General features: G+C 34.9%; 1 protein-coding gene and 1 pseudogene across 5 annotated transcripts in view; one reads left to right on the top strand and one right to left on the bottom strand.

Moving 5' to 3' along the window:
- Positions 1 to 26597, top strand: part of TAB2 (TGF-beta activated kinase 1 (MAP3K7) binding protein 2) — a 77314-nt gene that overhangs the window by 13175 nt on the left and 37542 nt on the right. For 3 of the 5 annotated variants that reach the window (XM_074333696.2, XM_019746946.3, XM_019746944.3), the window contains exon 2: positions 11595 to 11743. The exons of the other annotated variants lie outside the window; for them this stretch is intronic. The gene's annotated coding sequence lies outside the window, so the exon portion shown is untranslated. The remainder of the gene's footprint in view (positions 1 to 11594; positions 11744 to 26597) is intronic. 5 annotated transcript variants of the gene reach the window in all.
- Positions 22886 to 25920, bottom strand: LOC141571911 (large ribosomal subunit protein eL30 pseudogene; annotated as a pseudogene).

The raw sequence follows: 26597 nt of genomic DNA, 5'->3' as shown, positions 1-26597 counted from the left end.
GGTGAAATCAGACAAGCTTGTCTTGTTCCTGATTTGAGGGGGAATGCATTCAGTCTTTCACCATTAAGTATATGTTAGCTGTAGGTTATCTATCTATATGTTAGCTGTTTATCAAGTTGTGAAAGTTCCCTCTCTATTCGTAGTTTAAAAGTTTTTATCATGACTGCATATTGAATTTTGTCAAATGCTTTTCCTACATTAAGTGACATTGTCATATGGTTTTCTTTTTAAACTGTTAACTGATGGTAACTTTATTTTTTAAAGATTTATTCTCGCTGCTCTGTGTAGAATAAACTATGGGAGTGGGGCAAAAATGTAAGCAAGGAAACCATATTGGACATTATTGCAGTAATCCACATGAGAGAAGATGATAGTGGCTTGGACCACATAGTAACAGGAAAGGGTGAGAAGAGGTCAGATTTTGGATATGGATCAAACCCTGTATAAGCAGGAATTGCTGATGAATTGGATCTGAGGCATAAAAGGGAAGTCAAGGATGACTCCAAGATTTGGGGCCCAAACAGTTGAAAATACAGTCACTGTTGACAGAGTTAGGGAAGACGGTGAAGTAGCAAGTTTGGGCTGGGCAATCAAGAATTTGGTTTTGGGCATGTTAACTTTGAAAGGCCTATTAGACATATAACGAAAAATACCAAGTAGGCGATTTGATATATGAAATAGAATTCCAGCAAGAGATTCAGGCTAGAAATAGAAATTTCAGTGTCATCAATTGAGTTGGTATATGAGAAATTATAGTGATACTTATTAAAAACTATACCTGTAATCTTTTTATTTTCACTGTACTGTGATTTAAGGTTTATTAGCAAAGCCATATTCTCCTAGCATGTAAAGAACATTGTGAAAATTGGTTATGTTTATTAACATACTATTGTATATCTGATATTAAGGGCACCCGAAATTACGTGATTGGGAGACAGTTTGGGAGATATATATTATAATATGTACTTAACCATACTTATTTTATAGGTAGATGGCTGTGTCTTAACATGTATCTTAATCATTTTCAGAGCTTTCTCCTACATTTTTGTAAAATGAAGTAGCTCTATGCAGTATTGTGAGAAGGGTTTGATACTGTTATTAGGTATCTGAATGTTTTTCTGTGACAACATTTCTCTTGTAGATAAAACAGACAGGACAGCCAGAGAGATAGATCAAAAACAAAAATTAAGAACAGGAATGCAAAATAGCTAGCAAGGAGAGACTTACATTTCTGACTTAATAGCTGGAAATCAGAAAAGGGAGAAGGTGAGCTTCAGTTTACAGAATTGGTAAAAAGGCAGATCTTCTGAGTTCCATTCAGATATGTTTACTTCATATTAAGGTATTCTGGCAAATATTTTTTAAATGCCACGATCTTTTCTGTTGTTACTGATAAACTCTAATGATATTTCTTTCTTGGTAATTTGTACAAAGTTCTGACAATTAAGTTCACGAACTTGTTGCAACGATATTGCTAGCCTTTTTTGATATCAGAGGGATTATTCATTATGAATTTGTACCAACTGTTCAAAGAGTTATGCAAGTTTACTATTTGGAAGTACTGAGAAGGCTATATGAAAAAGTTAGACAACCTGAACTTTTCACCAACAATTCGTGGCTCTTGCATCACGACAATGCACCAGCTCACACAGCACTGTCTGTGAGGGAGTTTTAGCCAGTAAACAAATAACTGTGTTGGAACACCCTCCCTACTCACCTGCTCTGGCCCCCCATGACTTCTTTCTTTACCCAAAGATAAAGGAAATATTGAAAGGAAGACATTTTGATGACATTCAGGGACATGAAGGGTAATATGATGACAGCTCTGATGGCCATTCCAGAAAAAGAGTTCCAGAATTGCTTTGAAGGGTGGACTAGGTGCTGGCGGCGGTGCATAATTTCCCAAGGGGAGTACTTCGAAGGTGACCGTAGTGATATTCAGCAATATTCAGCAATAAGCACTTTTTCTAGGATGAGTTCGCGAACTTAATTGTCTGAAATCATATCTCTAGCTTTTTGTTTTATTTCCCTTATCAAAGGGTTTACCATATTATATTATAATAAATATTCTGTTTACTTTTCAGTTTCTCCCACAAAACATAAGTTTTTACAATGTTAGTACAATGTCTTGGCACTTAAGCTCTCTGTAAATATTTGTGAATGAATGAGTGAACACACACACACACACACACAGCTAATGTTTAAAGCTAGTAAACTTACTTGCTTTTGAAAGTAAATGAGTTTTTGAGATTCCAGAGTGTGGGTTATGGTCAAATGTTTTTGAGTACCTATGCTTTCGAACAAACATTGCACTACTATGGATTTATGTAAAATCATCTAAACTTTGTCCCAGACTTTTTATATCAGATGGAGCACACATTGCAAAATAGTAGGCTGAGCTTGGAGTTTTAGTCCATAGTAGCATGTCTCATAGGAAATTTCCTGTGCTCATTTAAAAAGAAAGTAACATTAATCTGTCTGCCTTCTGCCTACGGTAAGGCCTCCCTATTTCCAGGTAGAGGTATAGGCCAAGTTTTTTACCAGTAATAATTATACTTTAAAAAGCATTTTGGTATACCTTTTGTCCTTTGAGCTTTACAAGGCTAAAATATCCTGAGCTTTTACTGTTCCAATGCAGATTTAAGCACCAGGAGAAGTTATTTTTGAAAGGTACAGTATTTTATTTTCAGATCCATAGTGTGTTTGTATGTGTATGTATATGTGTGTAAGTATATATCTGTATATTGTGTTAGTCCATGACCGATTAATAAAATTTATAGGAAAAGTGGCTTTTTCTGGTCTTCTTGACACCAACATAGTAAGAATGTGGATTGTTTAGTGCTCTGTTTTAGGAATCATGGGGACTAAGGGGGGGAGGGTGCTCTATAAAATATTGCTCCTCTCTGGGAGAGAACAATGTGTAGTCCGCTGAGTCTGACAGAGATACCTACCTCCCATGATTATTGGGAGCATTAAATGAGTGAATGCATTATCAGTCTTGGCCCAGTGCCTAGCACATAATAAATTCTTAATCAGTATTAGCTCTTCTTAGGGAACCTTCTGCTATGAAAAACATGAAACTGTGTGATATTGTTACACCTCTTTTCATTTGGCTCTCTTGCTCCCATTATTGCCTATATTTTATCTAGTTTTTCTGATCCCTTTGTAGTAAGTTCTTGTTCTTCAAGTCTTCTCTTTTCCTGTCTGACCTCTTTTCCGTTATTCCCGAGGTCAGTGTCAGCACCTTCCTCTGAAACTCAGTACAGTATAATTCTACAAAATCTCTTAACCTCTTGAGGAGAAACATCCAGCTCTAGTTTTAGGAGCTATAAAGTTTGTTACCACTGTGAAATACAGCTTAGAAAGGCCTGGGAATGGAATAAGCCATCAGATAAGAGATTATTGTGTTACTGTCATTGTCCAGGTAACAGATACCTGCACAAGGACATGTGAGAATAGAGAAGGGGATGAATGCAAAAATATTTCTGGGAATAATAGTGGAACTTTGCCATTGATTGTATATGGTGAGGAAAAGGAGATTGACTATCCTGAGATTTCTAGCTTCAGAATCATGTTCTGTTATTAATAACAGAGATACATTATTGGGTGGGGGGAGCAGTGAGTTGAGTTTTGGACAAGATGAGTTTGGGATGCTAACGTGGCATTGTCAAGCTCTCAGTTTACTTGTTCCAGCCTCACCCGCCCACCCCCTCTTCCCTTTCACTCACTTACCCTCTGAATTCCATCGCTATTAGTCTAAGAACTTCACTTTGGGTCTCATAATCAACAGTAAAAATTGAAATGTATACCAAGCAGTCCCTTCTTTCCTACCCATATTCCCATTATCCTGTTTTGCATCCTTCCCTCCATTGAAAAAGATTACTTAGAATATTTACCACCATCACTACTACCACCCCACCCTACCTCTGGGATATTGATAGATAAATTTTTATACTTTATATGAAATAAATGAAGCAACTTGGCATACCCCTTTAAAGAAAAACAAAACTTTATGAAACGTTTGTGATTAAAATCTTAATCAGTCAATGAGTAAATAACACCTCACTCATTTAGTATCATTAGGCAACAAATATTCTGCATAAGATAACTGAAACTTATCCCCAAAATCTGTTTCTTTTAGATTTTATATGGAGAGATTTTTATATTTATATATCCATCTCTCTATATATACATTCTATGTAGATTTTATATATACATATCTTAATAGCTATGTAGATTTTATATATATATATATCATAATATCTGTGTAGATTTTACATCTATATATCTTAATAGCTCCAAATCTATTTTTATAATATTTTATATGATTTATTGCCTTCTGAAATAGAGAACATCCCCCCGACCCATACTTAACCTTTTCTGAAAGATAGAAATGGTTTTTTGCTTTCAGAGCTTCAGAGAATCAGGAGCCCCAGGTTCTAGTCCAAGGTGTGACAGTAAATTCCTGTGTGAGACATTTTGCATTTTTACTCCTAAATCCGTGGAATCTGAACTAGGACCTGGCATGTAGTAGGTGCTTAGCAAATATTTTTGGAATGAATCATTGTTTTATGCCTACTTTAGTACCCCTTTCTGGATTTGTTACTTGGAATTTATTACTGCCTAGTAAATTAGCTTCTGAGTTTTTAATATAATGGGAGTATCTAGGTTCTGATTGAGGTGAAGTATTAAGTTTAATTTACAATGTATGTTTTAGCTGGTTGGTGGAAACTTTGGCCTTTTCTTATTGTATTTTCTGGTACTTGAAGTTGCCAAACAAACAATATTCTAATACTTGGTTTACTGGGAGTAGGTTATTGCATACATTCTATATGCCTATGTTATGTATAGGCAGTGTCCTAAATACAAGCTTATAGCCCAGGTGCTCAGGGATCTTATACCCGAGATGAAGAGACACAGAAGTGGAACTGTAAGAGAATAATTAAATGTTGAATCGTGAGGCAAGGATCCACAGGTACATTAGGAGTTCTGAGAATAAAGAGATCTATAGAGGCTGAAGCAGTAGAAAAAGGATTCAAGAAGGAAATGAAACTCGAATTGGTTTTGAAAGGGTAGTTAAGATTTTGATAAACATCAAGGTGGAAAAATGACATTGTAAATAAGGAAGGGCAATAGCATTGTCCAGAAAGAAAGTGGGGTTGAACATGTTCAGACAAGCCTGCCTGGGTTTTTATGGTGAGGATGCTAGTGAGAAATGGAAGTACGTGGATTTAGTGGAATTCTACTCTAGGCTCCATGACCCCTAGAGGGGGCTGAGGATAGAATTTAGAGGAATCCATGCATTTAGGTGAGGGAGAAAAATCACTAACAATAACCTCTACTGAAACTTGGCATTTCTTTCTATAACCGTAGTAGTAGAAGTAGAAGTAGTAGTAGTGCCTATGACTTTATTATTAATACAAAAAGCAGGTATTTTCTTACTAATTTACGATTGTGGGTATTTCTGAATATAATGCAGATTGCTACTTCAAAATTATAGTAGTTATTAGACCCGTGCTACATTTTATTGTGTTGAGTGTTAGTAAAAGTGTTACTGTGTTGTGTTAATATATCACAAACATGGATTTTAAAAACGCTTGGTAACTGTTGCGATATAATTGGTTTTCTCTGTAATTATGTATTTTACGCATCTAAAACCATTCATATTTTTTTAATTGACTATATTTCAGTAAAATTGGCTCTTTGTAATCCTATGTACTGTGTTTTATGCATTTAAAACCATTCTGAGTAGGAATCTGTAGCTTTTTCCTGACTGCCTAAGGAGTTCATGGTACCAGATTTTGTGAAACCAATCTGGAGAAGCCCTTGAAAACCATACCAGTGAGTTTTAGTTGAAATGATAAGCAGGGGAGGAGCCTAGTAAATTTTTAATTTGTTTGTTTTAATTACAGAATAAATATGTTAATTTAGAAATTTTTAAAATTTCATTACTTTTTGAAAAGAGGGAGGACCTCTTTTTAGTTTACATCTCTAGATACACTAAGGTTTCAAAGGTAGCAGGAACTCGTCTGTAATCCCACAATCACCTTTTGTTACCTCTTATTGTGTATCTTCCAGTTCATTAAGTTCTTGTGCAAGGCAGTGAAATATTTAAAGTGGTTACATAGGAGTGTTTCCTAATCTGCTATCCTGTACTTGATAGGTCAAGTGAGAAGCCCTTGGTAGTGGGGGGAGGTAAGCTACGGGGCCTGTAGATGTTGGTTGGCTGGGATAGTGGGGTAGCAGGAGGAGTGGGGTAGGCCTGGCAGTTCTCAGTGGTGTTTGGAAAGGACTCACAGGACTTGGTGAATAGTGGAGCTGAAATGCACGGAGCGGTGTAACGGAAAGAAATGTAAGCATAGGGCGCAAAATTAGGATTCTGGGAATAATTTGTACAGGTTCACAATACCTTATCTGAAACCCAGCGGCCAACTGTGTTTTGGAATTAAGACTTTTTTAGTTAACATGGTATGTATATTGTATATAATATAATGCCCCCAGCAATGTCTGAGGCATCATCCCGTAATTAAACACTAATATTTCTGCAGTGAAACATGGAAATACAGTGAGTAGGCCACCAAAGCCTTCAGATAGCCTCATGTCAGTTCAAAGCAGATTTTTGCCACTACCAGGTGAGTTTTGACATGAAGCTTCATGCAAAAAGTATTTTCAGAACTTTTTAGATTTCAGTACCGTGAAAGGATTGTAGACTATATTGACTAGCATCCAGTGAGGAGAGTGTCAGTAATTTGTGTTTTAAGGAATGATCGTTAGGAAATGGGTAGGATTTGAAGGAGTTGAGAACAGTAAAGGAAGGCAAGAGAAGACTTGAGGTAACTTCAGTTTTCAGGCTAAAAAAGAGAATTGCTACTCCTGATTGAAGTAGGAAGTTGAGAAGGCCAGCTAGTTTGGGGAAGAGTTTAAGTTTAAACTTGCTTCACATGAGATTCCCTTTTATTTTTCATGTATTCCATATGGGTATGTAAGCTGAAAACTTCAGATGTAGTGGAGTATAAAATTTCTTTTTAAAATGAGCTCTTGATTTTCAGAGCCTTCAGACTCTGATGTTGAGATATTTAAAGTGCTTCTGGGTTGGGAGCAGTTGGAAAGGTCTTGTGGGCCTGCTCAACTGGAAAACTCACCAAAAGGAGTGGAGTGAGGTACTTGTACCCGAACAGGATTCTTTTTTGTGTAGTTGAATCATTAATATGGCCACATTTTAATGATGCAGATATATTCAGAAGTAGTCATTGTTGCAGCAGCAGAGGTAGCTACTGACATGTTTTGAATGCTTACCACGTGCCGTGTACTGATCTAAGTGCTTTCCAGCAGGCATCCTGTTGGAATCTGTTTCTGCCTTGTAGATTGTGTCATGACATCAGCCTAGGTGGGAAGGATTAGCAGAGGTAGTGGTATGATTTTAGATTCCCACTTCACTTCAAAAATCTGGAATATAGATAATTAATGCATGAATATGTAGAATTGAGTAGGTTTTAACTATAGTGCTGTTCTGTGATTTTTTTTTTTAATCTACTTGGACAGACTTAATATGTTGATACTGTCATGTAAATAAAATGTCTTAGAAATAGGGACAAATCTTTCTTTAACACAAATTAAATAAGGTCCAGTAATTACACTTAAAATTAATTACTTCATATTTACTGTTTATAAATATGAATTTATTTTGTGATTCATAAGTTTAAAATAGGCAAATTTTATCTTAAACTTTTATTCAAATTCTGCTACCAACTTGTATGATTTGAACTTTGTTTTTCTTCTATTAGATAAGGGCTAGATAATCTATAAGGCTTCTTTCAATATCAAATTTTATAATTCTGAATGTTTGTGTTTCATCAAGTAGAATAGAAAGCTTAAACTACAATTTAAAGGAGGTTCTTCTTAGATTATGCTATAAGTGTAGATGAGATGCCAGAAAAAGTGAGACAATGAATGTCATAACTGCACCTGCATTCTTTTGACAAACAAGAAGACACATGGAAATAAGGATCCTGGGAAATTATAAGAATGTATAGTGGTGACGAGAAAAGTTTTCAAGGAGAGGATGATCGGTAATCATTAAGTTAGAATCAATCAAGTTAATCCAATATAGAGCAAGGAACCCTGGACCTAGAATTAGAAAGCCACAAATACATTTCTGCCCTACCTCTTCTGCTTATTGGGCGTTTTGATAATCAGTAAATTACTTAATATTCTGAACCCTGCAAAATGAGAGTAATAACTACCTAGCCTTCCTTGGTGGTTTTTCAAAAGGATCAAATGATATGATGAATTAGAAGTACCTAATAAAATTTAAAGATATTCTGTGAACCTGGTATTGCAAAGTGGTGGGTGAGGATCCTTACGAAGTTACTGGATTTGGTGATTTGAATAAAAGTACTCAGCAGAGAAGTTTGGCAAGGCATGACTGGTAAGAGATAAACAGCCAGGGACAGCATACTCATTCCTTCCATTGCTATTGCAGTGCTTTGTCTGCATGTTTGTGTTTCTTCCTGGATTAGGAGGAGGTAGAGGGGCAGGAACTGCAGCTCATTCTCTCTTTCCTCAGAGCCTTGAGTCAAGTAGCAATTTTAATAAATAGCTTTGTGAATGAGTACTCGCTAAACAAGTCTTAACTGGTAAGGGAAAATTTTGTGGTACGAGTGAGTGAGTGTATGGATGTTTAAGATGGTTAAGACTTAAACATGTTTGTAGGTTGAAGGGAGATATTGAAAAGAAGGGGCGTTGATTTCCTCGAGGAAATGTGAAAGAAAGGGATAGGATCTGGGGCCCAAATGAAGATGTTAATCTCAATAGTAAGAGACTGTTCCCGGCAAAAAGCACCAGAACCAAGAGGTTTTACCATTGAATTCTTTAAAACATCAAGCACCAGATAATTATTTCAGAACATAGAGGGGGAAAAAAGGAAAGCTTCCCAGTTATTTTTACAAAGTCAGCGTAACATGACAAAATATGAGCATGAAAGACGGTTACGTACCAGTCTCTTAAAAGTTGGTGCAAAAATACTGTAAAACTATCAAATGGAATCTAGCGTTACGTTAATAGGATAATACTATAACCAAGTAGGAGTCACTCTAGGAAAATAATATGATAAATCTAATTAATTCGTATTAGTAGGTGAGAGGGTGGTTATGAATATCTTGAGGGATATCAAAAGAGGAACTCAACATTTATGTCTGATAAGAATTTTTAGTTAAACAAGAATAAATTAATATACCTAAGATTTGATATACCTCAGATGAGAAGTCAGTATTTTGTATGGTAATATACTAGAATTCCTATTTTAGTATTTAGTGAAATATGAAATTCCTCTTTAAAAAAGCATGAATCAAAAAAGGTCTGGCCAGCATTACCATTACATAACATTATATTGGGAATGGTGGCCAATGTAATTAGGAAAAAAAACAAAATAGGAGATGTAATTATTTGAAAGGAAGGCAAATTCATTATTTGTAAATGATACTGTATATGTGGAAAAGGCAAAAGAATCAACCGAAACATTATGAATAATGAGATTGCAGTATGATAGCTAAAGCGTGTCTTTTATTTTTTCTTTGTGGGGGGATGGCATTTAAACTGAAAGCCTATCCATATAGGTTAATGAATGGGCGTCCTCATTCTTAAATTCCTTTTTTTTTTTTTTTTTTGCATTCTAGGGAATACACAAACTTAATTTAATCTTATCTCTATGTAAACTGCAGTCTATTTTGAATAAGACACTTTTCATGTTAATTTTTAAAAACTTCTGAAATAAAGTTGCAGCAGTGAATATATTTAGAGTGACTTTAAGGGAAAAAGGTTTTTTTTTAATTTCTTGTGGCTTGTGATACTTGCTCGATTACTTGGTAATGCCAGGGAAAGTGTAATCTGATCTTTGAGCCATATTTGGTAAATAATAATTTTGTGTGGAACCCACTGTTCTATCAGTAAGAGGGAAATTATTGCACAAATGTAAGGCTTTTTTTTTGCCGTTAAAGCATTTCCTGACTTAAAGACCCAAGTTATATGTTATATTGATTATTTTGTTTTTTAAAAAGCACCATGTTCCAGATCTATAACCTTTTAACAAGAGGTGTGTTGACAAAAGTATTTTCTACTTTACTTGGAGAAGAATTACATGTCTTCTTGTTTACCACTAATTCTCTTTATATCCTAAAAGTAAATTGCTATATATTTTTACTTCATCATCAGCTCTCAGAGCTGAGCTCTCTCACACATTTGCTTTGTAGTTGTTCTGAAATCAATGATGATAAGTTGTTCTGAAATCAGTGATGTGATAAGTTAATTAAAACTAAACCTTGTTACACAGCTCTTGCTTTAGTATATGTTAAAATGAAAACTTAAGTCTACACATATGTTTAGAACAAAAAAAAATGTGTTTCATTCTTTAGTGATGAAAAAAATGTATTGAATACCTACTGTATGCCATGTCATGACAGTGCAGAGAGATTGGGGGCAGTGTCCCATTTCATAGAAAGAAAACTTCTGCAGAGTTTTAGTCCCAGGCCGTACTGAAACCAGATTTGAACCTACATTTGTCTCTCCCAGATGTTTTTCACCTACAACATACCATCCTAAAAGATGGAACTATTACATTTTTCTTAAAAACTACTTTTATTTTTCTTTGTTGTGTTGCTAGTTACTAAAAATGCAGGGAGTTAAGTTCTTTGTATCCTTGTCTTCACTATTTTTTTAGTCCTGTTAAAATCCTCACAATCTGCCATCATTTGGCAGTAGCAGAGAATTCAGTTTATTTTGACTGCTGTGGGATTCGTTTCTTGGAGAAACGACTTAGGGTGCCAGCTCACCAAGCATAAGGACATTGTTTCCAGGCCCTAGTAATCTAATTAGTACAGCAGTCTACCAATTTTAATATCCTACCATCTCTGTAACTTTTGTAGTTGCAAGTTTGTTTCTTTAATATGGACCTAACAATTTTTTTAAATCATTGAATCTATTTTGGTAATGGAAACAAGAATTTCCAGTGTGGTTAAGAACCACATCTTATGAGCTGTTCTTTGCCTCCCTCTTTAAGAATTACCAAGTATTTTTTAAAATTGGAACTTGAAATTCAATTCATTGCTTGGATGTATCTAAAGTATTTCTTAAGAAACCTCTGAGAATTGATTTTAGGATATTAGGGGAGCAGTTAGAAGACAATTGGAAATAAGATAGCAAAAGAGCAAAGCAAAATGACCTGAAAATGAGGACTTTACAATTCCAGTTTTACCATTGAAAATGGGTTTATTGTTGTTTTTCTCTTTCTGTTACACTCTGTGGTCTCATGTTGGACAGTCTGTTGCTAAAAGCCACTAGAGATTTCATAAAGGCTACTGTTTAAATTTCTAGAATTGGGAGTCCAGAATAGAGTTGGGTAGATTAAAACAAATACTTAACTAATGTAAATAGTGTCTTCTGGTAACTTATAATTTAAGAGATCCTTTTTCCACTTCAAAATATTTCATGTGAGAGACCTTGGGGACTACCTCACCGCTATTAGACCTCATAATGTTATCTGGTCACGTTTCTTGTTCTGCCTACCTCTAGTTTACTCTAGTTTCTCTTCTGCTTTCAAGGCTCCAGACCCAGTTCCTGGACCTGCCCTGGAAAAGAAGTATCCAGTAGAGATGAGCTCACTGCAGTTACTTAATTAAAAATTTGTAAGCTGCAAAAATGGCAATGGGCCAACCAAGAACAGCTACAATTTGAATTTTTCTATTTCCAGGTATGCTAAAGACCATGGCACCGGTCAAGCTTAGTCTCTGTAACTGCCTTACCATGAAACCTGTAATAACCGAAACTTTACTTTCAAAACTTGTGGTCATCTTGCTTCAAAGTATAGTAGCATCCCTAACATCTAGGTAACTTGTGGCTAGTATTGACTTTAACATAACTTTTGCGTGAATATTTCTAATTTAACTTGTTTGCTAGTCGTAGCAAACTAATCCAAAAACAATTTAAGAAAAATAAATTTGAAATGCTATCGAGTTAAGCCCTGTAAGTGTACAAAAATTAGTCTGGTCTTTATTGAAAAGTAAACATTAACAACAATAAAACTGTCTGCCTTTAGGAGGTTCACATATAATATAAGTAGTATAGGGAATTAAATAAATGAAACTGGCTCTCCATCCTGAGTTCCTCATTTGTTCTACACTATGAATGCTTTCACATAAAGAGTTAATACAGTCTTCAGTAATTGGAAGTCATAAGTAAGATTTCTGGATAGAACCGAATAATGTATTATATAATACTTTTACATGAAGAATTAAATTATATTTTAAACATAAGTATAACTAATATTTGCTATATTTTTACTTGATTGCTCGAAAGAGACCAGACAATATGTCACAAGTAGTTGGAATTATAACAACAAAATTAAAATAAAATGTAACAACAAAACTGAAAACTGACGTTTCCTGCTGCCTTAGATTTTAGCCAAGAGAAAACTACTTATGAATGATTTGAGGGTGGAGTTAACTTTTAAGGACATTTATTGCTTTTACCAATTTGTATAGATTTAAAAATAGAATTAATCCATAAAAGGTGACTTAATTTACTAAATGCATAGATAACTCTATCTACTCATATCTTTTGATTTTAATGTTCAATTCAGATAGGTTAGAGATTACCCAATATTGAACAGAGGAGTTTTATATTCCACTTGTTTTAAGAGATGATCCTGATATTCTAGCTTATGCTTTATATTCCTCCCTCCAACGTTAATGCATAATGAGTTTAATGTCAGCCAATCTAGTCAGCACTAGGTCACTGATTATATGCCACATTATTTGTTTGGTATTGAAAGAGTTTTATCTCATTGAGTGTTGCATTAGGACTGGAAGAGAAACTACTACTAGAGCTGTAGGAGCATTACCACTGTTAGGTGAATGAAAATGACAAATTAAAGAGAGAATTACATCTGAATTTCAAGTCTTATTAGTTATAATGGGCTATTAGTAATGGTAAAATCTTCTGTATTATTGAATGCAAATTGTGTTTGAAACACTGTGCTAGACATAGTAGGGATGTCAAAATGAATAAACCTTACTTTCAGTGACCTTATAGACAAGTAATTTTTTTAAAGTATCATAATAGAGATGCAGGCAATGTACTTGAGAGTACCAGAGAGAATCAGTTTTGTGGGGAAGGTAATGTTTTCACTGAGCCTTGAAAGATGGAATTCTTTAGAGAGAGGGGTAGGAGTATTTCTAAGTTATGGAAATAAAAATTGCGAGCACTCCATTGTGCCTAGAGAAGAGGGGGATACAGAGGGATACGACGAGCGACGGAGTTGTGTCATACATGCTTTCGAATATCAGGTGAAGGGGTTTAATTTCATGCAGTAGGAAATGAGAATCCACTGAAGATTTAGCGTTGGTGCACTTAAAGCAGTGAGTCTTTTGAAAAGCTGACTGGTAGAGTGAGTGTTGCTTGATAAAGTTAGAGATGAGGCAGTAGCAATACCGAATAAAGGACAACACTTATTATTATATGTGTCAGGCATGTGTGAAGAGTTTTACCTGCAATTGCTCATTTAATCCTCACTCTAGGGATGTTGCAAGACGTGATTGAAATAATACATGTTAAGTGCTGAGCCGTAGTGGTTATACTATAAGCTCAAAGAAAAGTTTCTTGTCCACCTGTTATGTATGATAACTTTCTATAAGAGTATTTGTTGTATTTATTGGGAGACTCTTAAGCTTAAGATAGTAACAATAAACTTATTTTTCTACTACCCCTTACCTCTTTTAAACATTTAAACCATCTCATTGGTGGATGAGTACTACTTACTCAGTGTAAGGACTGTGTATTAGTTGACATTGAGTTAGCCTTTTGATGAAAGAAAAAAGGCACCTGGCCTTTTTTTTGTTTTAAACAGTAGGTCATAAATTAGGAGACAAAGCATAGAGATAGTTAGTCATGGACCTAAATATATAAGCCCATAGATAACATTTAAATTACAACATAGCTGTAGATCTCATCTGTCAAGCATCCTGAAAATTGATCATTGTTACAGCTGTTAACTATGTCAGTAACAGTTTCAACATAGATAACATAGCCTTTCAGTTATTTGAAAGTTCATATAGTTGGCTAAGTACAGGTACTTTGAAATAACTCATTTCATTCCACTGTTACTCTCCTACCCACATATCAGAATACAAGTAATGTTATGTAGAAATATATAGGAAATAATTTTATAGGGGAAATATTCTGCTCTACTTGATCTCAATTGTTTGTGATTAATTATACAAGTAATACATGAATATATATTCTTTTAAAGAAAAAAACGAAAACATAACAGAGATGACTAAATCTCCTTGGACCATCTTTCATCCATGGGTCCTTTTACCCAACCCCCTCTTCAAAATAATTAGTGATAGCTTTTCAGAACCTTTCCTCTGCATTCATATAAAAATATCTGTTTAAAATGTATCTGTTTTTTGGTATCTTTTTTAAAAAAATACAAAGGGTATTATTTACATACATGTATTTTGCATCCTTTTTCATTCAGTAATGTCTTATAGGTCTTTCCGTGTAATTATTTGTATATCTTACTCCACATAAAAAAGAGAAAGAGAGAGAGAGAGAGAGAGAGAGAAAGAAAACAGCTGCATGGTATTCCTTAGTGTTACCATACAATAATTTATTTATTCATTTCTCGATGGACATTCAGGTGGTTTTCAGTAATACACACTGAGTTGACCATTCTTGTATGCTCCTCTTTAAACACGTGTTTGTCTCTAGATTAGATGCTTTAATTTATATAGACATGGGTAGAGAGATGGACTCTGGTACTTTATTATTAGTGACAAATTTCATTAACCCATCTCACAACTGATTGCAGTAGCAGTGGGTAGTGACACCACAGTTGTGAACACTGGCTTAGAACACTGATCTGCTACTGACTTAGTTGAAACTGGATATCTCTCTTAATATGTCGCTCCATGATTCTCTTACGTTAAAAAAAAAATGGTGTAACATTTGTCTTCTCTGCTTCCTGTGTGGGGAGGATAAAATGAGATAACGCATATGTGCGATAAGAAGTACAATATAAATATGAATTCTACTAGATTATAATCTCAGAAGCAGGAACTATATTTTATTCATCTTTGCATATTTACAGCAATATTGCTTGGCATGTAGTGGGCGACGTTTGTGGAATGGATCCCAGAAATGGTGAACCAAAAAGTGGATATCTATGAGAAAGTTCCAGACCAGTAGAATTTTCTTAGATGTATCTTTTACATTATCTGAAATCTGTGTATTTTGCAGTGAAAATTTCCTACCTTTTCAACCTTATTTCATTTCCCTGCTATACTACAGCCATAATTTCTCACATTTGTCATGTTCTTTCATGGCCTTTTCCCCAACACAGTTGTCAGTGATGTCCTGCAAGACTTTTAGCATTCATCTCTTATGACTAAGCTCAAGCACGCACTAGAGTCTTTGTGAAGTTTCTCCTGCCTGTCCTAATTCCTAAATTTTAGGCATTTCTTTCTCTTGACCTTCATTGCAGCTTGTATACCTCTACATGGCACAGACTGAATGTTGCTGTGAATGCATGCCTGTGTCTGGGACTTAGTGGAATGTCACAGAACCAGGCAGGGCCTAGAACTTGAAAGATAAATTATCTGAATTGAGAAAGGGAGAGGCACGTTGTTTTTGCTGACTTGCGGGATGCAGCATGCATGGTGCAGAGGAGGGCAGTTGCGATCTTCCATGATATGACCCTACCTACCCTAATTCTTCAGCTTCATCTTGCATCACACATTCTCCCTGTAGTTTCCCAAACTTACCATGCTCTTTTACTCCTTTAAGTCTTTCCCCAGGCAACTGCTTGTGTCTGAAATATTCTTTCCCTCTCACCTATCCACTTAGTGAACACATTTTTATCCTCCAAAACCCAGCTTAGCTGTCACCTTCTTTAATGTATCCTTTCCTTAAATCCTCCCCTTACCTCAGAATTCACTGGTCCCTCCTTGTTTCCCTTGTATACTGCATATTTCATCTGTGACAACTCAGTTACTACATTTATTTGTTGATATATTTGTCTTCTAAAATATAAAGTTTTTGAACATAGGCAACTATGCTTTTATTAATTTTAATATTTTCAGTATCCATTGTATAGAGTATGTAGTAAGCACTCAAGTTTATTGAGTAAGCAATATGTATATAATACTTATAAAAAATATATAAAATAATACATTAGAAAATATTTCATAAATAAAAATGTTAAGTAGATGATCACTTTTTTATAGTTTATATTTCATTAGAAAAGTCTTCCTAGATTTACGGATAAGTATTGTAGGATGAGATTTCTGGTTCTTTTTTATTCAGTTATACAATTTCAAATATTAAATTGAATATTCACCAAGGGTATCTATAATTGTTTGGAGAAACGTAAGATAGATTTATATATAATAAATCTGAGATATGAGTTTATGTACAGTTCTGAGATTATTTTTGACCATCTAACAAAAAATTCATTCACCATAACTATAGTAAGACTAACAGCCAACTATACAACAGTTTCACAGTGTTAGATTTGAAAGACTTGCACATACTTAAAAAAATTATTGTATCATACATACTGTATTTTAGAAACTTGATTCAGTTTAATATGTTTTACCAGTTTTAACTTTGCTCACTTTGAATTCTGAGTACTAGTATAGTAATGAAATGTTTTGTTTAAATGTTTTCCATTGCATATAGATTTTTATATATTTTCTTTGTTAGCAGGATTAGCAGTCTCCTGATTCACCACAGTTGTCAAATTACCAATCAGGTGTTTTTGTATAATTTAAAAACTGCTAATTTAACTTTTTGTTAGTTATTAAAGGATTTAAGAGATCAATAATAACTATCCATTTACACTATGTCTAATTTATGCACTTAATCTTTACTCTCCCGGTACATTAACACACAGCTAGCAGCTGGTCATCAGTCTACTCTGAGGAAAAGTCAGCTTGACATTAGAGGGTCATGACATTGGAAAGAAGATGGACAAAGTTTTATGAGATGAGCAGCAAAACATAGGGCCAAGAAGAGATTGATACTGCATGGGGATCAGTTGGTGAAACTTCTCATAACTTTCTCTGCATCTTCATATCAAGATGCCATTTTAGATTAATATTTTAACCAAATTATAATTTTCACATGTCATTGAGTTCATTGATTCATTACAAAAGTTTATGGTTGTTGTAAGATGAAAATTGGTTCTTTCGAGTGCTTTCGTTATCTTTCCCCTTTTTACCCCTTTTTCCCATAAATAGGAACTTATTGTCATGTTTAGATCATGTTTTTTAAAGATAATACTTATGCACAGGGTGGATTATCCAGAAATTATAGTGGGGGGCAGGGGGCACTGAATGGTAACTTTGTTTTCTTTCGTAAAGCCTTAATGTATTGGAAAATAATAATGGTCTATGAATTGGAAAATACACAAAAAGGTAGTTAGTTATATAATATGTTTTGATGAATTATAACCATTCTGTCTTAGATTTGTTGCACTTTTCTTGATCCTTAGAAAATGGTAGCACTCACCACAAAACCACAGTGCATAAATTGCCAAGTGTGGCTGACTTGCACATTCCTTTTAGAAGAACTTATTACTGGTAAGCCTTTTAACCGTAAGAAATGGTCAACATTCATGGACTTGAGGCAGTATTAAATGAGAAAATTGGGAAATTTTCTTTTTAATAGAACGTAGTATGGATTATTGTTTCTTCAACTATTAATGTTTATTGTTTTTCTTTAGAAAGTAAATTATTATAGGCTTGTAAAGTTGAGAACCCATTTTTTGGTAACGTGATCCTTTGCTCCGTTCAAGCTTTTAAATAACACTAAATCTGAATATAATAGTTAAAGTAAGTAACATTTAGATGATAGTTAAAGTAAGTAACATTTAGATGATTTGGTATGTTTCTATTTTTTTTTTTATTTTTTTGCAAATAACTGGTTAACTATGTAAAATGATTCAATATGACAGCTGTTTTATGCTAAAGATTATGCTAAAGATGGAGTGTAATTATCTTGTTTTTAATCTTAAATGGTGATAGTATTTGAATTTCAGATTTTTAATTACATAGCTTTAATTCTTGTACTTTAACTCTTAGGAAAATAAGTGATACAGATTTTGGGGGAAAAGTTTGCTTTGCCTTCGTTAAGTTGTAACTTAAATATAAATTGTAAATATAAATTCTATTCTATATAAATATAACTTCTATGTAAGTTCTAAATATAAGTTCTATTCTAAATATAAATTCTATTGTAAATATAATTCTAACAATTTTCTTTTAAAAGCAATTTTGAAATTTTCCATGTTCAATTGATGACATTTGTAAATTCTTTTAAAGTTAATCAAATGTGAAGTGCATCAGCTATTACCTAACTGGCAATTAATGAGATACTTATATAATACATCAATAATGTAATAGATGTTTAAAATAGAGTATGTAATTAGGGAAGTAATACGATTTTTTTCCTGTTTAATCCTAAAATCTTAAGAGGCTGAAAAGTTTCAAAACTTTAATTTTTAAAATTATAACATCATTCAGCTATTTTTATTCCATATGAATACATCTTTCTATGATGAAGATATTCTTTAAGAATAACTCACTGCACAGTCTGATAATGTCAGCCAATCCACAGAACAGACACATTATAATTAGTAATAAGAAACTTAACATCATATTGACAACCAAACAGATTAAGTTGAAACATTCTGCCTTCCTATTAGGCATCCTGGGGAAGTCAGTATCAAGAGTTGTTGAGGTCAGAGGGGCTTTGCAGTACAGACAGTTCTGTTAAAATTTGACATATGTTGCTTCCAAAAATCACCATGCTTTGCAAATTGTAAAAAAAAAAAAGAGAGAGAGAGCAAGAGAGAAGAAGAACCCACAGGGCTTGTGGAAAAAATTGAATTTGGGGTACAACACTCAAAAACTTCATCAATGAATATTTTTAAAAGATAGGAACCTTAAAAAACCATGGTAGTGTATTTTTTTTTTGGTAGTGTATTTTTATAAATGTTAAATGGTTCAGAAATATGTAAATACTTATATAATATTTATCCAAATAAATATTGTTCTTTGCTCTGAAAAAGCCTGAAGTTTGCTTATGGAAGTGAGCGTCGATGTGGCAGATTGTTATTGTGAAGTAGTCAAAGAAGGGTTTTCTGAAATCAGAAGGAAAGTTGTCACACAAGATGTGGATAAGTGTAACTGACTGCACGCAGATGCAGTGAGCTGAAAGTAGCTAGCAGATAGATGTTTGAGGTGCGTTGTATTTACATGTTGTGTATTCATATGTAGCTTTGTTTCTGCTGAGTATGGGTTTCTTTATTCACCTAGTGTTTATCACAGACAGAATCACAGCAAAATCCACTTAGTGCTCACATTGTTTCCTAATATATCAATTGCATTGGAATAGATTTGCAGTGTCAAAACTAGATTGCTATCTCGCCATACACCAAAATTAACTCAGAATGAATCAGAAACCTAAATATAAGACCTAAAACAATAAATTGCAAAGAAGAAAACATAGATAATGAACTTAAGAATCTTGATCTTAGCGAAGATTTCAAAGGCAAGGGAAGTAAAAGCAAAAATAAATGAATGGAACTTACCAAAGTAAAAAACTTCTGCACAGCAAAAAAAACCATAAACAAAGAGGCAACCAACCAAATGGGAGAAGATATTTGCAAACAGCACCTCCAATGAGGGACTAATATCCAAAATACAGAGGATGCCAAAAAAATGTATACACATTTTAATAAAGGGGAAAACTATTAAAATTCTAATACTCAATATATACTGATAACAAAAGATGAATACAAGTCACGTTTGACTTTTGCAATTACAAGAGGTGCTCAAAGTGGTTACCATCAGCGTCCAGACACTTCTGATTACGGGGAACTACTGCTTGAGCAATGTTAACCAGTGTCCATTTGTATACATTTTTTTGGCACCCCCAGTATATAAAGAACTCATACAACTCCAACAAAAAACAATCCAATTTAAAAGTGGGCAGAGGACCTGAATTGACACTTCTCCCAAGAAGACATACAAATAAATGGCCAACATATATGAAAAAATGCTCAACTTCACTAGCTATTAGGGCGATACAAATCAAAACCACAATGAGATACCACCTCACACCTGTTGGAATGGGTATTATCAACAAGACAAGTAATAAGAAGTGTTAAAGAGGTTGCGGAGAAAAAGGAACCTTCATACACTACTGGTGGGAATGTAAATTGGTACAGCCACTATGGAAAACAGTATGGAGATTCCTCAGAAACTGAAGACTAGAATTACCATATGACCCAGCAGTCCGTCTTCTGAGTCTCTACCCCAAAAATCAGAAAACTTTTATCCACAAAGATATATGCACGTACCCCAGTGTTCATTGCAGCATAATTTACAATGGCCAAGACATGGAACAACCAAAGTATCCTTCGATAGATGATTGGATGAAGATGTGGTACATATATACAATGGAATATTATTACTCAGCCATAAGAAAAGGTGAAATACTGCCATTTGCAACAACGTGGATGTATCTCGAGATTATCATGCTAAGTGAAATAAGTCAGAAAAAGTTGAGAACCATATAATTTTTACTCGTGGGATATAAAACTGAAAGCAAACGAACAAGACAAACAAGCAAAAACTCATAGACACAGACAACAGTTTAGAGGTTACCAGAGGGTAAGAGGGGGAGGTAAAAAAGGAAAGGGGGGGTCAAATATATGGTGATAAAAGGAGATTTGGGTGTTGAACACATAATGCAATATATAGATGTAGAAATATACACTTGATACATATATAATTTTATTAACCAATGTCACCCCAGTAAATTTAATTTAAAAAGAAAAAAACAAAGCATTATAGCAGCAGTGACTTATACCTGAGAGTTAGGAAAACACTTTAGTTTGGAGGGATATATACTCCTTTTTTTACAGTAGTCTTTAAAATCTAGATGTATTCTCATGGGTATTTAGAGATTTATTGCAACAAATATGTACTAAGCATCTACTACTTTCCATACACTTTCTCAGTATTTAGGATATAGCAGTGAACAATGTAGTCTCTGTACTTTGGAAGTAACGTTACTTGTTTAAAGAATTTGTTTATTGCCAAAGGTTGGTGTTAAGAGGTAAAATTGGACAGGTGTGTGAAAGAGGAAGTCTAGCAAGGATTCTACTGGACAGCAAGGTTTTTCTCTAACCTCTTAAATTACATACTTTTCCTAGGGTCCTATCCAACTCAAGATTCCAATAGTCACAGAAAAGATTGTCATCTATAGATGTTACTATGGAAACCAGAATTAAATTTTAGGATCGTATATACAAGTATGTTCAAATGGGAAGACCTCCTTACCTTCTCCCTAAGCTAAAGGAGACCCATAATGCAGTTGAGAAGTGAATTTTAGTTTTATATATTTCATCTTATTTCTCTTAGACATTCAACATGAACTATGTTTTTGTTAAAAGGATTAAAAAATGTGTTCCAGTTACATTTAATCACGTAAGAATGGGGCAAAGATAAAAGATGTGTATAGTTTTACATAATACTGAAACGTCAGTGTCAATGTACGCCAAGGCCTTCTGTCATAAAGGCCACTAAACATTTGGAACCTTTGTTGGCCTTTCTCGTCTTCTCCTGTAACTACTCCCCACCCAGAACTCCTTTTTCACAATCCCCTTCTTTCCTCCTGTCCCTCCTTCCTTCTAGCCAGACAGGTGACTGACTCACTGTTCCAGAATCTTTCTAGTGTTTGGTTGCCTTGCTTCATACTTTAACCTTCTTATTTCAATACCCATGATTCAAGACTGCCCCTCTCAGCCCAGACCATGGCACCTATAGCACAGTTTATACCCCTTATCTGGCACTTATGTACAACCCAGTATTGTTTGGCTTTTCAGGCAGCTTTGTCCAGTTCCCCCATTACACAAGTTATTTGTCTGCATACATGGAAAAGGAAGAGCTCAGCTGTTCAATCAACTCCTTCAATATTCTGCAACCAGAGTAGCATACAGCCCTGTTTGCTAAGGTTTTGTTCTTTGTACTTTGTGGAAATTCATAATATTTAGAATAAATAAATATTTGGATTTATTTGCTCCAGGCTAAGCAGGTGCAGGTCAATTAACTTGCGCTGTGTTGTCACTAACCCTTGACAATTCTTTGAGTTGTTTTCTCCATTTTACAAAGAAGAAATAATATTATTACTGGATACATTTACATGAGCTATTTTATTTCTTGTGGACTTACTGTGTTCTTTTTCATTATCTTACCTGTATTTCTCATTTAATTCTCATAATCATATGAGGTAGCTGGCTACTCTATCATCACCATTTTATAGATAAGGAAACTGAGGCACAGAGAAGTTAAATGATTTGCCCAAAAAGACACTGCAAGTAAAGGGCGGATTAAATTTTGTAAATAAATGAACACAAATTATAGCATCCTAAAATTTATACTTAACCAGCCATCATTATGTTTCAAATACTGTACACTTCATATACATTTCCTCATTTAATTGATGCATATTATTAAATGAGACAGTGTCCACTAATGTAGAATTGAGGTTGAAATACTTAGCAATGTTAGGTTATCTCTGTTTTTAACTATTAGCATGTTGTTCTGCCAGAAAATTTTAGAAACAAATGGCTAAAGTAGAGCACTGTTTCTTTAAATTCTACTCTTAGGAAATTCTACTCTTTAGGAAAGTTTTAAGGCTGTGTATCAGTGATATTTAATTTATTCACTAAATTTTTAATAAGATTTTAATAGTAAAAGCCAATACTTTGACTATAAAGTGTGATTTTTATTTTCTCAAAAGAGTGGTCATTTTGTATCTTTTCATAGGAAATGTCTCCATTTATTAGAAAGAATTTCCAGATTAAGTTACAAGGTATTTCTTGGCTTTCCTTTTGAATGTAAGTAGATACCTGTTTGTTTGTTTCAGTAATGTGTTTAGTTGTAAAACGTACCCACACAGACAGTTAAATATAGTTATTTTGCCTTGTCCTTAAAGTTTACTTTTGCTGGATATAGAATGTAGGCTGTATGTCTGTCTTCCTTTTCAGCACTTAGAATATGTCATGTCACTATTTTCTGGCCTCCATTGTTTGATGATGAGAAGCCAACATTCATTCGATTGTTGTTCCCGTGTGCCATTTCTTTGGCTGCTTTCAAGATTTTCTTTTTCTGTGATTTTCAGCAGTTTGACTGTTACTCCTGTGTGAGGTTTTCTTTGGCTTTTCCTATTTAGGATTTGCTGATCTTCTTGATCAAGATCTTTTTCTTTTTGTTCTGTTTTGTGTGTTTTTTTAAACAATCTCTGGTCAATTTTATTAAAGAAAAATTTTCCATGGATTACTTCTCACTAATCTGTTCTGGCATGCTTCTAATGATACCAGAGTTCCCTGAGTCAATGATAGCCAGTTTGCATACTCTAGTATATTCCACATGCTATGCCAATTCAGTATTATTGCCACTGTAATGATGGTCACCAGGTTTGGCCAACATGACATACATAATGCTCTGTTTCAGATTTCCTCAAAGCTGGGCAGTTGTAGGTAAGGATGACCAGTTTTACTTTGCCTTGTCTGATCATTTTTAGAGTTGGCTTTTATCCCAGCAGGTACTTTGCACTTTTCATAAGGAGTGGGGGCTGTAGCTGATCAACTCCACTGACTTTTTTGTCGTCTTTGCAGCCACCATTATCCTGCCTTAGGTACAGGATGGTCCCCAACCAAGAGCAGCCACCACAATATCTGGGGAACCCATCAAGATCTTTTACTAATCTGTATCTTTTACTAATTTGTGGAAAATTTTAGCCATTATTTCTTTAAATACTCTTTTCTACCCCATTCTCTCTCCCCTGTCCTTCTGGATCTCCAATTACAGGTATGTTAGAATTTCTGATACTTTCCCACAAGTCCCTGAGGTTCTGTGCACCTCTGACCCAATTTTTTTTTTCTCCATCCTTCAGGTTGTAATAATTTCTTTTGCTTTGTCTTCAAGTTCACTGACTCTTCTGTCATTTCCAATCTTTGGTTAATCCATCCAGTGATTTTTTTTTTTTTTTTTCAGACATTTTATTTCACTTCATGAATTTGCATTTGGTTCTTTTTTTTTTTTTTTCAATATACTCCCCCCACCCCTCCTACCCCAATAGACCCAGGCATATTTGCCCTTACTCCTTGAGCATAGTTAAAATAACTGCTTTAAAATCCTTACGATGTAATTCCAGCATCTGGGTCATTGGGCTTGGTCTCCGTTGGTTGCATTTTCTCTTGAGTATGGGTCAATTTTTCCTGTTTCTTATGTATAATTTAGATTGTATCCTAAGCATTACGAATGACACGTTGTAGAGACTGTAAGTTCTATGATGTTCCTCCAATGACTATTGATGTTTGGTTGGTTTGTTTGCTTGCTTGCTTCTTTGTTTTAGGCAGTCAACTTGGCTGAACTCAAACTACAGACGGAAATCTCAATTCCATTATTTTAGCCACAGCCTGGCTGCTTGGAATCGCTCACATATGTGTAGTTTATTGATCAGAGATGTGTGCAGAATGCGTAGAATTTGGTGCTTTTCTTTCTGTGATTTACTTAGTAGGTTGTGGTTATGCCAAAATCTATCCTTTGGTTCATTAATCAAGTAAGACTACAGCTTCTCTGTTTAGGTTTTAGCTATCCGCACCAACTGGGGCCTGCTCTCTAGCTAAAAGCCATTAAAAAAACTGAAAATCACCCCTTCTTCTTCTCCACACCCCCAGCACCACCATCACCATCAGCCCATTGTTGTTTCTGCCTTCTGCCTTCAAGTAGTTGTTTTTTTAATACTTTGTTGTTTGTAGTTGTACTTGGTGAGAGAGTTGGTCCAGTAGGAACTACTTAGCCATTAGGGGACATAGAACCCCTAAAATACAATTGTACATTTGAACAATTTCCTCATTTGTGTACTTGATAGTCTTCATTAGAAAAGCAAGCAAATGTGATGAGTTTTTTAAGGAACTTTAGAGATTTCTGAATATGTTTCAATAATGGAATAAGTTGAAATTTATTTGCATGATTCATCTTTTAAATAATAAAAGTGATCCTGAATTAGACTGAGCATTTACTTATTTGCTTCTTCCTCAAATTATACATTTCCAAATCTAGATCATTGGAAATTTGTTTTGAAGCAAGGTAATATGAAGAAACAATACAGTAAAACCTTCATTTTATCAAATGTTGCATCTTTGACCTAGATCCTGGGGACACAGCAGTCAACTTCAAAGTTCTTGATCCTGTGGCGCTAACATTTTGAGGATAGATAAACAATAAATAAGTATATGTCAGGTATTGATAAATATTACAGAGAAAAAGCAGGGTATGAGAATGTGATGGGAGCGTAGACACATGGCATTATTTTAGATAGAGATTGATCAGGGAAGCTGTCTCTGAGGAAGTGATGTTTGATCAGAGACCTTAAGTAAGAGAGAGAGAGCCTTGTGAGTATCTGAGGGAAAAGTGTTCCAGGCACAAGGAGCGTCAAGTCCAAAAGTCCTAAGGGAGGAATGAGATTGACTTCTTTTGAGAACTAACCAGAACTGAAGGAGCTCAGTTTAGAACTGAGGGAACAAGGAGAGTGAGAGGAGATGAAGTCCGAGGAGCCTTATGTTGTAGGGTTTGAGCAGGGGAATGATTGCTCTGATTTACTTTTCACAAAGATCACTCCGTTCTAATAGAGTCAGCGTGCAGGTGGAGCAGAGAGTGAAGGCAGGGAGGACCAGTTAGACCTTTGTTTTCAATTTAGGTGAATTAAGATGGTGACTTAGACAAAGATAGTAACAGAAGTGTGGAAAGTGGTAAGATTCAGAATCTTTTTTTGCAAATACAGCCAACAAGATATGATGATGGATTAGATATGGAACGTTAGAGAAGGAGCAACTGGATGAATGATGTTACTATTTACTGAGATGAAAAAGACTGGGAAAGGGTTGGTTTGGATGGGGGGAAATTAAAAGTTTGATTGTGGACATACTAAGAATTTTAGGTATCCAGAGGGTATGTCAGGTAGGCAGCAGGCGATGTTAGTCTGGAACTCATGGGAGAGAACTCCCTTGGCGTTGGAGATAGAAATTTGCAAAGCCTCGTTTAATGTAGTCTGTTTGGATGAGATTACCTTGAGGAGGAGTGTAGATATAGCTGAAAAGAAACCCTAGATGTGCATCCATAGCCCACCAACATTTAGATGTCCAGAAGAGGAAGAGGATGTGACAAAGAAAGCTGAAAAGAGCTGCCAGTGGGTAGGAAGAAAACCAGAAGAGTATAAATCTCAGAAGCCAAGGGAAGAAATTGTTTTAAAAATGCAGGGGCGGCTGCAGAGAGGTCAGGTAAGGTGAGGGCTGAGGACTGCCCTTCAGGTTGGACAACCCGAGAGTCTATGACGGCTTTGAGAAGTGTGGTTTCAGTGGCAAAAAACTGTGATTGGGGTAGGTTTAAAAGCGATTAGGAGGAAGGAAATGAAGACACTTAAGTAAATGCAAATTTTCAGTGAGTTTTAACCCAAAACAGGGAAGGGGA

This window comes from Rhinolophus sinicus, chromosome 2 (assembly GCF_057876585.1).
Source record: "Rhinolophus sinicus isolate RSI-liver-muscle chromosome 2, RSI-T2T, whole genome shotgun sequence".
NCBI classification, from domain to species: domain Eukaryota; kingdom Metazoa; phylum Chordata; class Mammalia; order Chiroptera; family Rhinolophidae; genus Rhinolophus; species Rhinolophus sinicus.
The sequence above is the reverse complement of the archived record's forward strand: the minus strand, read 5'-3'. Positions and strand labels throughout refer to the sequence as shown.